Source organism: Ostrinia furnacalis, unplaced genomic scaffold, assembly GCF_004193835.3.
Source record: "Ostrinia furnacalis isolate ACB-3 unplaced genomic scaffold, ASM419383v2 OfSCF1780, whole genome shotgun sequence".
NCBI lineage: Eukaryota > Metazoa > Arthropoda > Insecta > Lepidoptera > Crambidae > Ostrinia > Ostrinia furnacalis.
The window spans coordinates 727,755-741,586 of record NW_021132019.1 but is presented as its reverse complement, the minus strand read 5'-3'; the positions used below and the strand labels follow the sequence as shown (position 1 = coordinate 741,586).

At 35.0% G+C, this 13,832-nt stretch overlaps 1 protein-coding gene across 1 annotated transcript in view; it reads left to right on the top strand.

The window, feature by feature from the left end:
* Positions 1–13,832, top strand: part of kn (EBF transcription factor knot) — a 53,490-nt gene that overhangs the window by 16,415 nt on the left and 23,243 nt on the right. The window lies entirely within an intron of this gene.

The window sequence follows — 13,832 nt, the reverse complement described above, 5'->3', positions numbered from 1 at the left end:
GTCTCAAATCGCAACAAAACAAAATAATAAAATAAAACAAAACAAAACAGAGTTATAAAAGCACAAAAGAGTCTATTCCAATACATATCTGTCACAGATCGCAATAAAAATGCGAGGACGCACAGAAAGTTCGCGGTATCGCGCAAATGCATTGCGAAGTTTGAGATTGCCGTCATTGTGCCTGATGAATTGGTGTGAATGCACACAGGAATTCTATTCGTTTTAAGTCTGTATTCCAGTTTCAGATTTTGGATGGAGTTAGCGTTTTGGGTTTTAAGAACTACCTTAATTTTTGTTTTGGGGCATTCAAAAGTTTTGATAGAAATGACCTTATTGGTTAGTAGTTCTTGAATATGGGTAAGTACTTTTCGAATTCATATTTTTCCAAATTTTTTGTTAGCCAGTATTTTTGAAATACTGAAACTGTATTTTTAAAACTCGTATACTTTTTGAAAGTAAATATAGCATACCTACTAAAAACAAGATTAGGTGTGCCTGAGCCAATATTTTCGGCATTTCAATTAAAACAAAAGTTGATTGGCCTCCTGCGGTCTCATTGAGCTAATCAGGCTGACAAGTACCATTCAATGGGATATGCCCACCATTGATAGGGCCATGTTCCATTGATAGGGTGGATGTGTGCTTCGGTGCTTTTATTTTCGGTCCTTTTTCGGGGATTCAATAGAGATAGGCGTCTCCCGTTTGGAACTTCGTTCGATATTTGAAATTTAGGGTTGACGAATTCAAACCATTGCATTAGTTTTTTTTTATAATTTCTAAAAGTTTTAATTAATTTTGTATTGAACTAACTTTTTTACCTTATGAGACTTCATTTACAGAGATATTTTAAAATTAATCTCTCTAAAATGACGTCAATGCGGTTTCCAGAACCTGACAAATTTATTATACACTAGCTTTTGCCCGCGGCTTCACCCGCGTGAAATTTGTTTGTCACAGATCGTCATAAATTATAGCCTATATGTTAATCTGGGTTATAAACAATAATACTGTAAAGTTTCAATAAAATCCGTTCAGTAGTTTTTGCGTGAAAGAGTAACAAACATCCAGACATCCAGACCTCCAAACTTTCGCATTTATAATATTAGTAGGATACATTTAGCTATCGGTATCTTGTACTTCATTTGCGTAATTGGCATATACATAATACAACTAGCTTTTGCCCGCGGCTTCACCCGCGTGAATTTTAGTTTGTCACATATCGTCATAAATTATAGCCTATGTGTAATTCTGGGTAATAAACAATAATACTGTGAAGTTTCATCAAAATCCGTTTAGCAGTTTTTGCGTGAAAGAGTAACAAACATCCAGACATCCAGACATCCAAATTTTCGCATTTATAATATTAGTAGGATTAAGTCTTACGAAGTTTGTGTTATGTAGAGAGCCCAATGGTCCAAAAGATTTTACAAAACTAATTCAAACAGTAGTAGGTAATTGGCAGCCCTATAACTCGTACGTCGGTTTTGTAATTCACTCGATTCAATTTTTATTCTGCCTTGGAAACAAAAAAATCAACGTTGGCCTTTGTGTGCTAACTTTCCTTCGCATTTCACGTGGAGTTGATTGTCGAAATTTCTACCTACCCGCGAAAAAACTTGTGATTTTTGCCGTTTGATGCAAATTACCCGCTTTGTGAGCGCCAGTCATTATTAGAAAGCGATGTGTGAAATTGCGGTATAGGTTTTTTTGAATATTCATTGAGTTTGGAGTAGGATAATGTTGTTATGATGTGCCAGTGGTTTAGGAATTTGTAAATAAACCCATATGTGTAACCAAATATTCTGTGTGTGTAAATGTGTAGTTAAATGGTTGTTATGTTGCTTACGTGTATCTGTACACATTTAGCATTTTAAAATTACAAAAGCATACCTATTATTTAGACTGTTTAGATTTTTGTTTTCCTAAACACAACCTCTATAGTTAGACTACATAGTCAGCGATATAAACTATTTATAAATCTAATTAAAACTCAAATAGAGCATTCAACGAGACAGGGTCACAATTCGACCTTTCATCAAGCCCTATCGTACAGTCGCCGGCAAAAGTCACAAATGAACGCGACAATAATCCATCAGCCCGCCTCGCCCAGTACACTCGCGAACTAATGCGATAATTGAAATTGTGCAATTGCGTGCGAAACTCCCAGCACCGAATTCATTACCGTCGTGTTTTTCCCCAATTTGTTTTTTTACAGCGTGGAAAATAGACACTTTTTTGATGGCTCAATTATATTACACCGGTTATTGCGTTTTGTGACATTGTTTCATCATGTGCATGGATAGTTTATTCATCTTTATTGTTGATTTTCCCTTGACTTTGGTATGGTTTCCAGTTAAAGCACATGAGCAGTATTATTGATTCAAAGAAATAAGATAATCCCTCGCTTCAGAGAACACACTGAAGTAGTATCTAGATCAACTATGACATCTTGTATCTCTGCGAGAACTGCGAATTAGTTACTACTTTTAGAAATACATAAATAACATAAAATCCAAGACTCTTACNACTCTTACTCTGAGTATTTTTCAGCAAACCCCCTTTGAAAGCCAACCAAAAATGTAAAGCCTAATCACCGGCGCTATGCGGCGCCTAAAACACGGCAGCAACTCAAACCGGGGAGTATCGATAACACGACGAATAATTGACGTAACGGTAAAAGCAGGCAACAATCCAGAACCCTTCGAATCAGCAGCAATTTGTTAAGTGGATTTTTGCCCGAGACACGCTCGCGGCTCGTTGCGCTCCTGTACACAATTTCATTATCTCTGCCCGCCTGCCCGCGGCCGGCTCTACTATTAACTTATGCGATGCTGTGTTCAGCTATGGAAATTTTTTCGAATTTATTCGCCACGTTTTCTATTTTTAAAACGGCGTAAAATGTTTTTATTATTATGTAGAATCTCATCGTGTGCTGGCCAGGTATATTGCCGAGATTATTAAATTAATTTTTAATTTTTATTGTAAGTAGTTGTCAGTGAGTGTACCTACCTCTTCTTAATCAAAGTTGGATAGCATTATTGTTTTTGCATCTCTTAAAGATTGGAAAAAGCTGTGATTCAATATTACAATACGATTTTTGAACTTTTGTAAAGCTGCTTTTTCAGGAATAGGTAGCGTTGTAACAAATCAAAGTCAATTTAAAACTAAACCAAATTATGAATCGACCCCTAAATCGTTTCTGATCGTACATTTATAATAGTGCAGGTACTTTACTAGATGGACTTTCGAAATCAATCGGTACCCACGCAATCGTCCCCTACGTAATCACTTAAGAATTTTATGAACCGTAATGATTAAGATGTTTCGTAGTCTAAAACGATTGACCGAGGGTGGCGACATTGTTGTGATAAACATATTGTGATCGGAATATCTATTAAAGGATTAAACTTTTAGGAACATGCTCGTTCGATTAGTAAGGGGAAATTAATGTTAACACTTCGTTTGTTGTCATACGCGTGAGAAAATATGCAAAGCCGTGGAGAGGGAGATGTATGTATTACGATTCTGCATAATCTCAAAATAACTTTAAAAAATATTTAAAATAATAATTGGTATTTTGATGTTTTATGGCAAATTGATAAGATAAGATAAGATAAATTTATTGAATAAAGACTTAGCCTAAATACAAGAAACTTAAATGGGGCTATGAAATTATTTGGTTAGATGATGATGATGATGATGATGATGAAAATACATACATAAAGATGAATAAATACAAGACTTTGCCGATATTTCTATGCAGTTTCATGAGTTCTCAATTCCTGTACCTATTAATTTGTTGAATTCAAAATAATATTTTACATCGAAAATTATTTATGTAACCCTATATGGACAATTAACTAGGAAATTGGAATAAAAAATAAGATCTATAGATTACTTATTGTTTCCAATGAAGACATTGTAGCGTTCGAGTTAATGATGACGTATCTTTATTCCTTTTTATTTGACACAGGGCCCAAAAATTCGGACTCGCGCGACATATGGCCTTCATATATATTACAATGGGACCTTTACACCCTATTTCGGAGCAATGAAATCGATTCTCAATTCGATATGACCCTCTTGTGTTCGCTACTTAATAAGGCGTGTATGGGAGGCAGAATATAATATCCTAGTTATAATAGTCCGTGTTTTATTTTCTCGTCTCAGAAAGTAGCTTTTCCTTGTTTTATTTCTTAGCCTCTGCTTGTGGATTCGTCTGGGACTTGAGTTATACTACAGCCTATAATAAACGATCAAAATATTTTTTCAAGATGGTTCCGAAGATTACCCTTTCAAAAGTTTACCAGGTTACCAGACATTTAATAGTTACCTACCTACTTTATAATCACTTTCATGATACTCGTATGTAATTTTCACAATGAATTAAAAATTACCAATCTCCCACGTTCTCACTTAAAGATTTCCCGTGTGTTTTCTTAAACCATTCCTTTTATTACACTTTTCCGGTAATATTGGTGTCTAATGAAATTAAACGCCACGACGCGCGCTAATCAAATATCTACCCTACGCACTCGGTGTGTAATCTTCGTTTTAACTTTTCGTGCATACCTACCTACCTACAATTTTAATAATCTGATTTCAATTGGTAGATTTTTTTTAAATTTTAATCTCTCGAAAAATTTTAATAGCGGCTTCGTAGCTATTAATATTAAGATTGTAGACAATACTTCTAAACTTCATTGCTTTTTTAAACATTTGGAGATACAGCTCTATCAAAATGTTATTCCGTCGATATCTATCGCGTTAAATAAAACTTTTTCTACTCGTAGTACTATTAATTGAGTTATTTTAATGCACTAATAGTGTAATCTTCAACACGATGATAATAATATAATTTTGTTTGGTACACCTTGTAGGTAATTGGTAATACTTAAACACCACCAATAGAAACCAATGCCATGAAACTAATTTTACACCCCAGTGTAAACACGGCTTTAAATTGGTTTTTCGGTGCAGTTTTCCGGTAATTCTGAGTGCGAACGGGGAGAATCTCGGCTATTATATTATCTCATTAGACACGCCGCCATGCTCCGCTTCAGATAAATTCCTTCAGCCTCTGATATCTCTATTACTTGTTCAAGATTCTGCATTGCCGTGTTAAACGTTTATCCAAACAACGAATTGGTGAGATTAGGACAATATTGCAACTTTACTTTGATACTTAAAAGATATGTGACAATTTGCTACTCGAAATCCAGAGATTTCTGGCTCTGTAAATTTGCTCTTAAAAAAAAAATTTGTATTCTTGGGACACGTTATAATAATAGTAAGTTTAAAAAAATGTAGGCTTTTTTGCTTGGTTATCGTGTGATTCGAAGACAAAAAATACAGAAAGTACATATTTTTGAATTATTTCTTCTATTGTATATCATTCTGTGTAGCTTTATGGTTATGAAGTAGATCAGTAAATTTCAATATTATTAGTAAAATAGTTGGCCACAAGTTTGTTGGTGCGCGACCTCGGAACGGCGCTCGGCTGTGGAAGTTTCGATAACTTCATAACTTTCTTTATTAATTGCTTCGCACTTTCTTCTGTTTGTGGAAAGGTGAACTTTGCCTACTATTTAAATAGAAATTAGTTTTCACAGTTACTATGTAGGTATATTTGTGTTAATGCATACAACTACAACTCTTAAATGCACAATAAGTTCGGTTATGAGACTTGAAGTGTTAATTTATAGGTAGGTACTCTCTACAAGAAAGCACATACATTGTTAAATAAATGTGTCACATGAGTGTATTTTTATATCGCCTGTATCTGTAAATTCAAAAATGTACCCATTCTTTAAAAAAACCATACGATCCAAATAAACACAATACAAATCACGCAAATCTGTCCAAAAAACGGGGCGCGACAAAAGAATTCGGCACACTTACAACGTAATGTAAACCAAAAAAGAAAACTGGTCCCAAAAGAGTACCCTGGGGGATACTCGCGCGCGCGCCCGATACAGACGACGACTGGTGATTAGGCTTCTTATCCACGAGATAGCGACAGAAACTGTGCAAGACTTAACAACTAGGACCATTTTCTTATTCCCCCCGACCAGCATTTTCTTACTTGCCGACTTATCTAATGCCTCTGCTCAGCTTAAAATTTCTATGAATATTAGCCGCTTATGAATTTTATCCTGTCTACTAGAACGAAAATTTTATTTTTTATTTACTAAGTTGCCCACGTAATCCCTATCGATGCTTAAATAAATCACGTCGATAATGAGACGTCTCATTTTTGATTTATATCGAGAGCCCCTGATTTTTCTACTCGATAAGTCTGGGTGACGATCGTAAATTGAAATATGATAAAGTTGCAGTAATGAGCTCCGTAATCGAGTCGACCCTTCGACTACATTATTGCATGCTCCGTTGACAAGCAATAGCAAGTTTTATTTGCGATGACTTTGGTAATTGACTTGATAGATTGTTTAGATAAATAATATTTAAAACTATTATGTTGCATTTTTTACTATAAAATTATCAGTTCACGGGATTTTCGGAAAACGGAACGAACACGGGAAACGTCGGGAGGGTAAATATCTTATTTACCGTTATAAAAGTTTTGTTATAAAATCCCGTGAAGTGATAATATTTTTATAGATTGTTTAGTTTTTGAGAACTACCAGTATGATAACGCAAATCATTGCGAGTGTGATTTTTAGTTCTCAAACTAAAACAACACAAACCATATGTCTAGAAATAGAAGCTTCCGTTGGCAATCATTAATTATTATCATTCCCATTATCTTCCTCGAAATCTTTTCCTTTACACTTTTATCGTGTACCATGTTCGACTCTTCTATCTCAATTCCGACCTCATTCCTGATTCCAATACGTGATTCGTCGGTTCGCAAATTATTCGGTGAAAATTCACCATCTCGTTAGAATGTGCGATTCGCCGGCGAGCGAGCCAACCGCTTGATAAATTGTCTGGAATAATAATGATGAATTGCAACTACTCCGATCCTGATGTTGGATCTAATCTATGGAGCGATTTTAACCTAAAGATATTCCCCTTTCAGGTTTTGTGTTCCATACCTTTATTTGATAAATGTATTTTAACTTATCTCCTTTATTTTTTTAGAATTGAAATTTTTGCGGCAATTCTTGGAAGGCTTAATCAAATTAAAATTCGACGTTTCATATTACGTGGAGCTCGATGAAATGACTTCAAATTAGCGACAAATCTATTAAGAACAAGCCGTCTCGGGCCCATTTAATTAGTGACGGGGTTTTATCATCCCCTCTCTGCTTCCATTCGTAGGGAATTTCAACTGTTACGCGGCCATATTGGCAAGCTTAAATAATATTGGGAACATCTAATAATAGGATACTTTCTGAAAAGAATATAGATATTGTTGTTTGGTTTCAGAGGTTTTATTTTGAATTTCTGTAATTATGTGTACCTATCATGGAGATAAGTTAGGTTGTAATTAAATGAAGTATTAAGTATAGGCCAGCTAGCTATTAAAAGCTTAACGTCTGACATCAATCTTCGTTGAAACTTACGGTTAGTTGTAAAACAAGTTCTAATGTATTGTTCCTTTTACGGTTACATCGCGTGCTGGATAAGTGCTCAGGTAGTAAACAAACTGTTATTTAAATATTTATACAGTTTGTTCCTAACCTAATTACCTTATTAGGTTTTGTTGAAATGATAATATAGTTAGAATTTCATTAACTTCGTCATATACTTTATAACGTTCTCGTACAGATCGTTTATTAAATAGTCCATGATAAAAATCTGGTACATTTTCTAATTCAATAACAATTTCCATACAGAAATCACACTCTCCCACTACAAAGATACACCTCTTCAAATTATACAAAACATTCAATTCAAAAACCCCAAAACCAAAACGCAAAACATCGCTTACATTCAATTAATACGAGTGGTTCATTCAATTAGTTATCTAGATTTGGATGTAATCATGCCCGTTATTTGATTGATGGTCTCAATCTTCTTCAATTTCACGTGCCCACTAATTGCGGAGTACGAATCAAATTACTTTTACCCGCAGTCTTCATGTCCATTAGCTTGATGACATAGACATTCGTCATACGTAAAGAGATTTTCGTGAATTTATGTCGAAATCAGTACAAGATTTTGATAGAAGTTATTATGAATGCTACCTAAACAATAATTAAAGATTTATTTATTTAATCTTTATTGCACGTAAAGTTGTACGAATGGCAGAGACATGCCAGTAAACCATTGGCAGATACAGTAGTCCTTTAATAGCAAATATTTGGAGCTTTCTACTAGGCATTCGATTTTGCTTATGTTAGGAAGCTTCGTTGTAGTACAAGAAAACCGATTCATAAAATACAAAGTAAATATAACATGAAATAACTAAATATTGTAAATTCTAAAGATTTTTGAAATCACAAGGCACCCATGGCCATGTTAATGTTCCTCACAAACAACAGACAAGCGGTCTGCGATAATGCAATTTACAAAGCGAGCAATCACTAGAGCTGCATTGTTGTGCGCGTCAAAGAGCAAGGAAGCTACGCCCTTAATAATTAATCGGCGTTTAAGCGCCGACGTCTCCGGGCTCCGGGGCACTTGCTTCTGCATATGCAGGCTTAAGTGCGGAATTAGGTGTTTTGAATTCATAAGCTAACATATGCTCGGTACAGTTACGTGAAAATGAATACACGTGTTCAGTGATAATAAATAAAAGTAGGTACTGTACCAGCTAAGTTGACTTTGAAAGTTACAGAAAGCACCTTTATACGAAAGCGAGTGAAGTTATTAAGTCACAAATTGAAAAGTTTTCTTATCCGAATGCCGAATGATTTTACAAAGTGTTTTTGAAAGGGGCTCTATTGTAGCATGGTTTTACAAGAGATAGTATAAACAAATGCCTAGGTGACAAAATCAATTTAGGAGTGATGTTCCTATTTATATGAGTGGGCGCCTAAAAAGGCTCTCTTCTATTTAATTATAATCTTTATTATACAAAAACACTAGGTTTGTTTACCAGTTAACCCTGAATTCAAGCAAGAATGGGTCATAATAATATGATAAATAATAACTTAAATGAACCAGTACTAAACTATAAAGTACGGCAATTATGAAGATCTTCATTACCCTAGACCACAACAAAGCGTCTCCAGCGATTGCTCTCTGTAAATTGCATTATCGTAGACCCGTCTGTTGTTCAACTGATAATATGACGGGATGTATCGCTTGACGTTGAGTTCGGGTTTGCATTTTAGATTCGGTCACTATTTGCTATTATCTTCTGTCTGCCAACGTCTTAAGTTCTACTATACTAAGATGGAGGCAAATATGAGTCTAAGCAAGGTAAATCTACAGTTCTATTTTCTTTGTTCTCATTTTACATGTCAACTTGTTGTCTTATTGTATTCGCGTTATTATAAAATGATTGCAGTTTTTTGTCCAATAGTTTTCCATTCTACGATTGCATCTGATTATTTTATAACTAGCTTTTGCCCGCGGCTTCTTCTGCGTGAAATTTAGTTTGTCACAGATCGTCATAAATTATAGCCTATATATTATTCTGGGCTATAAACAATAATACTGTAAAGTTTCATCAAAATCTGTTCAGTAGTTTTTGCGTGAAAGAGTAACAAACATCCAGACATTCATACAAACTTTCGCATTTATAATATTAGTACGAATACGAATAGTACGAAGTACGCTACTGATACCAAACTTATCTTACCCTTTTACGTACCTAATAATACTTATACTACAGATATAACATTTCTTATATTGTGACACTATTTCATAGAATCATGCATTTATTCTGCGAGAAAGCTTTTAAAATGTATTTCGGTAAATATTGCAGGGGTTGCCTTTGATGGGAGCGCCTTCTTCAATTGTCAGTTGTAAATTCAATTTCCACTCTATATCGGTAGTTTCTGTGTCGTAGGGTGAACTATTTAGGATTTGCAATAGATATTGCTGTTGGAAAAGATACGTGTATATTGACTTTACTTTGAGAAATATCTTAAAAACTACTAAGAAAGATTTACACATTGGAGTAGAGTATAATGTTTAAAGAATTACGCCCTTATTCACAAACATTACTATGAGGTCTCCCAGTGCGCGTGGACGCACAGCGTGACACATGAACCAATCATATAGCTCTATTCAACGCTGTGCATTCGATTTGCTGCTTCACTTAGCAAGCATCGTTTGTGAATACAGGCGTTGAGTAATTTACTTTCTTTCTTTAAGTATAGTCTGTTGTACTATCGTCGGTACATAATATAATCTAACAAAATATAATTTATATTTTTGAAATTAAACACTTTTATCTTTGATATTGTAAAGCGAATCTTCTCATTATGTTATTTTAAATCTCCTACTGTACGTGATTTTGTATAAGGGTAGGTACACGAAAGAAATTCACTTATGCTCCTAGTGGGGTAGATGAAATTGCATTGGGTGCCCATTAACGCCTTGTCAGATCCGATTTCGATTTATTATATCGAAGAGTGGGGATTAATACTCTATCTCAAGTTATCGACTGTGACTGTATCTTTTAAAAACATCGTTTTTGTTTGCAGGCAGTGTGAAGTGTGAAGTGTGAACTTTCGAAATCGATTGAAGATCGCGATTGTTTGTTTCCCTACATCAGTATAGAATTATGTATAACAAAATAAAAAAACTTCTTAATGACTAATTAAAATGCTTATAAACATTTAGGCTGAGTTGCACCACCTTATTTTAACCGTAACAATGACAATAGCCGGTGCTATTTGTATGGAGTTGGACAGATTTTTGACGTTTGTCAAAGTCAAATTAAGATAATAAACGTGTTACTCTTATGGTGCCTTTATTATGGTCTTATTATTGTTTGCCCCACCAGCTACAAGGGTGTATGTCATTTTTTCACTTTAATCAAATCAATTTTACTACTTTAAGTAAGAACAGGTAAGTCCTTAATCATCCCTAAAACGTAACAAATGATCCGTCCAACAAAAACTGGAATTAATTCCACAAAAAATCCAACTATCAGCCCTACGAAGAATCTACATTTGTTTTCGTTTGGCTTACAATTTTTCCCGTTGTCACTGGGAGTTAATGAAAGAATTAGCTTTCATTACAACTGATACGAGTACGGCCCTTAAAGGGATTCCGAATTAAGACGAAGTGCCTCTGTAACCTTTCCTATGCCGGATCAATGTGGGGGCTTATCTGTGATTAGTTTTTTTGGGACGTGTAAAACGGTCTTCGAAGGTTTTGCGTGAATGTTTGGATACTAGGCCCTTAGATATTGGCTTATGGGCAATTTGGGCAATATTGAGTTTACTTTTTAGAAAATATAGTCCAAATGCATAAAAAAGTATTCTGAATTAGTAGTTTAAATTTATTCCTTGTATTTCTTAAAATGTAATTATGCTTAAGTAGTTTTCTCCACCTTAGTTTATCTGCAATATTGTGATAAACTCGGCTCAGGTTATATTTGTCTCAATTCAAAAGCATGTTAAATATACCCCGTAGAATTTAGAACTAACTTTTGACGGCTGAATGAAAATAGGCCCACACCGTTTCACAACGCAAACGCATTAAGCGATGCGGCGGACTTTGACTCTTGCATTAATTAATCCGGCTGAGCCCCGAAAATCGTCTAGAAACCTCATTGCCTTAAATTAGTGCAGAATTCATTTTCTTTTTAATTCGTCTTCCAAATTCAAATAAGATTTCTTTTTTTTATTACGCCGCATAAAAGGGTAGAGCTCTCGCCGTTCGGAACGCTAATTCCCTGTCGTTCCCCGAGATACTGATTGGACGATATATTTAACAATGGTACAGACACGCTCTGCGAAAAAATACATCTTACGTACCTTTTTCTCTCGCTGGGATTCCTTTTTCTTATTTTCCATTTCGCTCGGTACAGAAGGATACATCGTGGGGTGTAGTGCACGCGTTAATGACACTAATAACAATTAGTTGAAGGCTCGGTTTTGCGTGCAGCGTTTTTGGTGTTTACCTATTCAGTTGTTCGGTTTACAGGCATATTACGGGGCACCCAGCTCATGGAGGGTCTTAACGGGAGGTCGTTTGCTGCGCTGCCAGCCTCCCAAGATTAATGACATTACGCCAAGACAGTTTGTAGAGACAAACGTGACAAAAAACTGACTTGTAATTAAGTACATAGAATGGAGATTTCATTTAATGACTTTCCCTGTTCGTACCGTCTATGTGGAGTTATTACTTTAATACATAAATATTTTGTATTTGGTTTACTAATTATGTACTTCATTTTCCTTCTCTTTCAATCTCCTGAAATCCTTCAATCTCAAGCAAAATAACCAAAAGATCTTGTAAACCCGACTTACTCAAGCCCTGCGTCGACACTGGACATCATAAAATATTTAACACTCATATCTCTCAGCGGTTCAAATATTATCAGCTTGCCTATAAAACGGCGAACTCGCGTTAAAAAGAGATGAATATACACTCTTTTATGCGAGAGAGAAGGCCCAAAGATCAGTTATTGTACGATCTTTGGAAATTCGTTGGAAACGTTTGCTTTCTTTCCATCGTTTTTATCGCCGCCGTTATATTTTGATAGAGCAGTTTGGTCGGATCGCCGGGTATAACGTTTATGTTTTGGTTTCGTATATGTAAGTGAAGTGGAGCGTTCGTTTGTACATTCTGTTACTGTTTATTGTTTGCGATCGTGAGGGGAACGCGGCATTTTTAATGTGAACCCTTAACAGGCTAGCAAGTTAATTTTTCGTTGTTTTTGGGTTATAGGACAAGGAAATAAAGTAGAAAATGTAGTGAAATCCATAAAGTTTGTGGTCACTGTAGAATTTTTTTCGAAACACTGTAAAATGAAGGTAATTTTATAAAATGTATTTGTTTAGTCAAACCACTGACACGTTTAACATTGTCTCGACGAAACTAACCAAAACTAAACGAAAAGTTCTCAAATATTTTATCTTGCACTTGGACGGGACGTAAATATGCTTACCTTAAAAGTTTGCAGTGATAAATACTCCGCAAGGCTCGCGAATATCAAATGCGGTACAGGCGATCGCAACGTCTTCATCGTTTTACAGTATTTTACCATTTTACAGTATTGTTGTCAATGGAAAATGGAAAAATGTTTTGATAATCAACTTAAAAAGGAAAGAAGGCACACCTAAGTGCAGCAAAAGTTTGTTAGTTTTTGTTTTTCTTGACACATTGTCACGGTAATACTATCTATACAGTATTCCAACTCGGCCATATTTTTGAAATAAATGTCAACAGCCGAGCGGTACGTCACCCTATGACAACATGCGATAGGGCTGCCCACCTGCAGACCCTATTTTCACTACATCTGCCTACTTAGAATTTCTATCTAGTTTTGTGAGTGTATTTGTGATTGTAATTTTTTATTTTATTTTGACAAACAAAATACTTTGTGAATGAAATAGGATAAAATGCATGTTGTCTTGTCATTAGTAGATGTACCTATTAACTAAAAAAAATTGTGTCAAGATTTAGTAACAAATCTTATAAATTTGCGACCGTAAAATGTATGCTCCTCGACCGAGGCGTACAAAATGCTTGATTTACAGAGTGTTGGGTAAATGGGTTTATAAGCAGACACTAGCCCATGTTAACGTGTGCATATAAATGGTATGGTGAAGTCAGAAATTTTATATCAGCATTTTAATCATTTTAATTTTCATACAAATCTGATTTTATAAATTTTATTTTGTATGAAAATTAAAAAAAAAATGATATCACTGACTAAACCATACCATTTACAATATAATGTTAATATGGGCTAGTGTCGGCTTATAAGCCCATTTACCTAACACACTGTATAATTA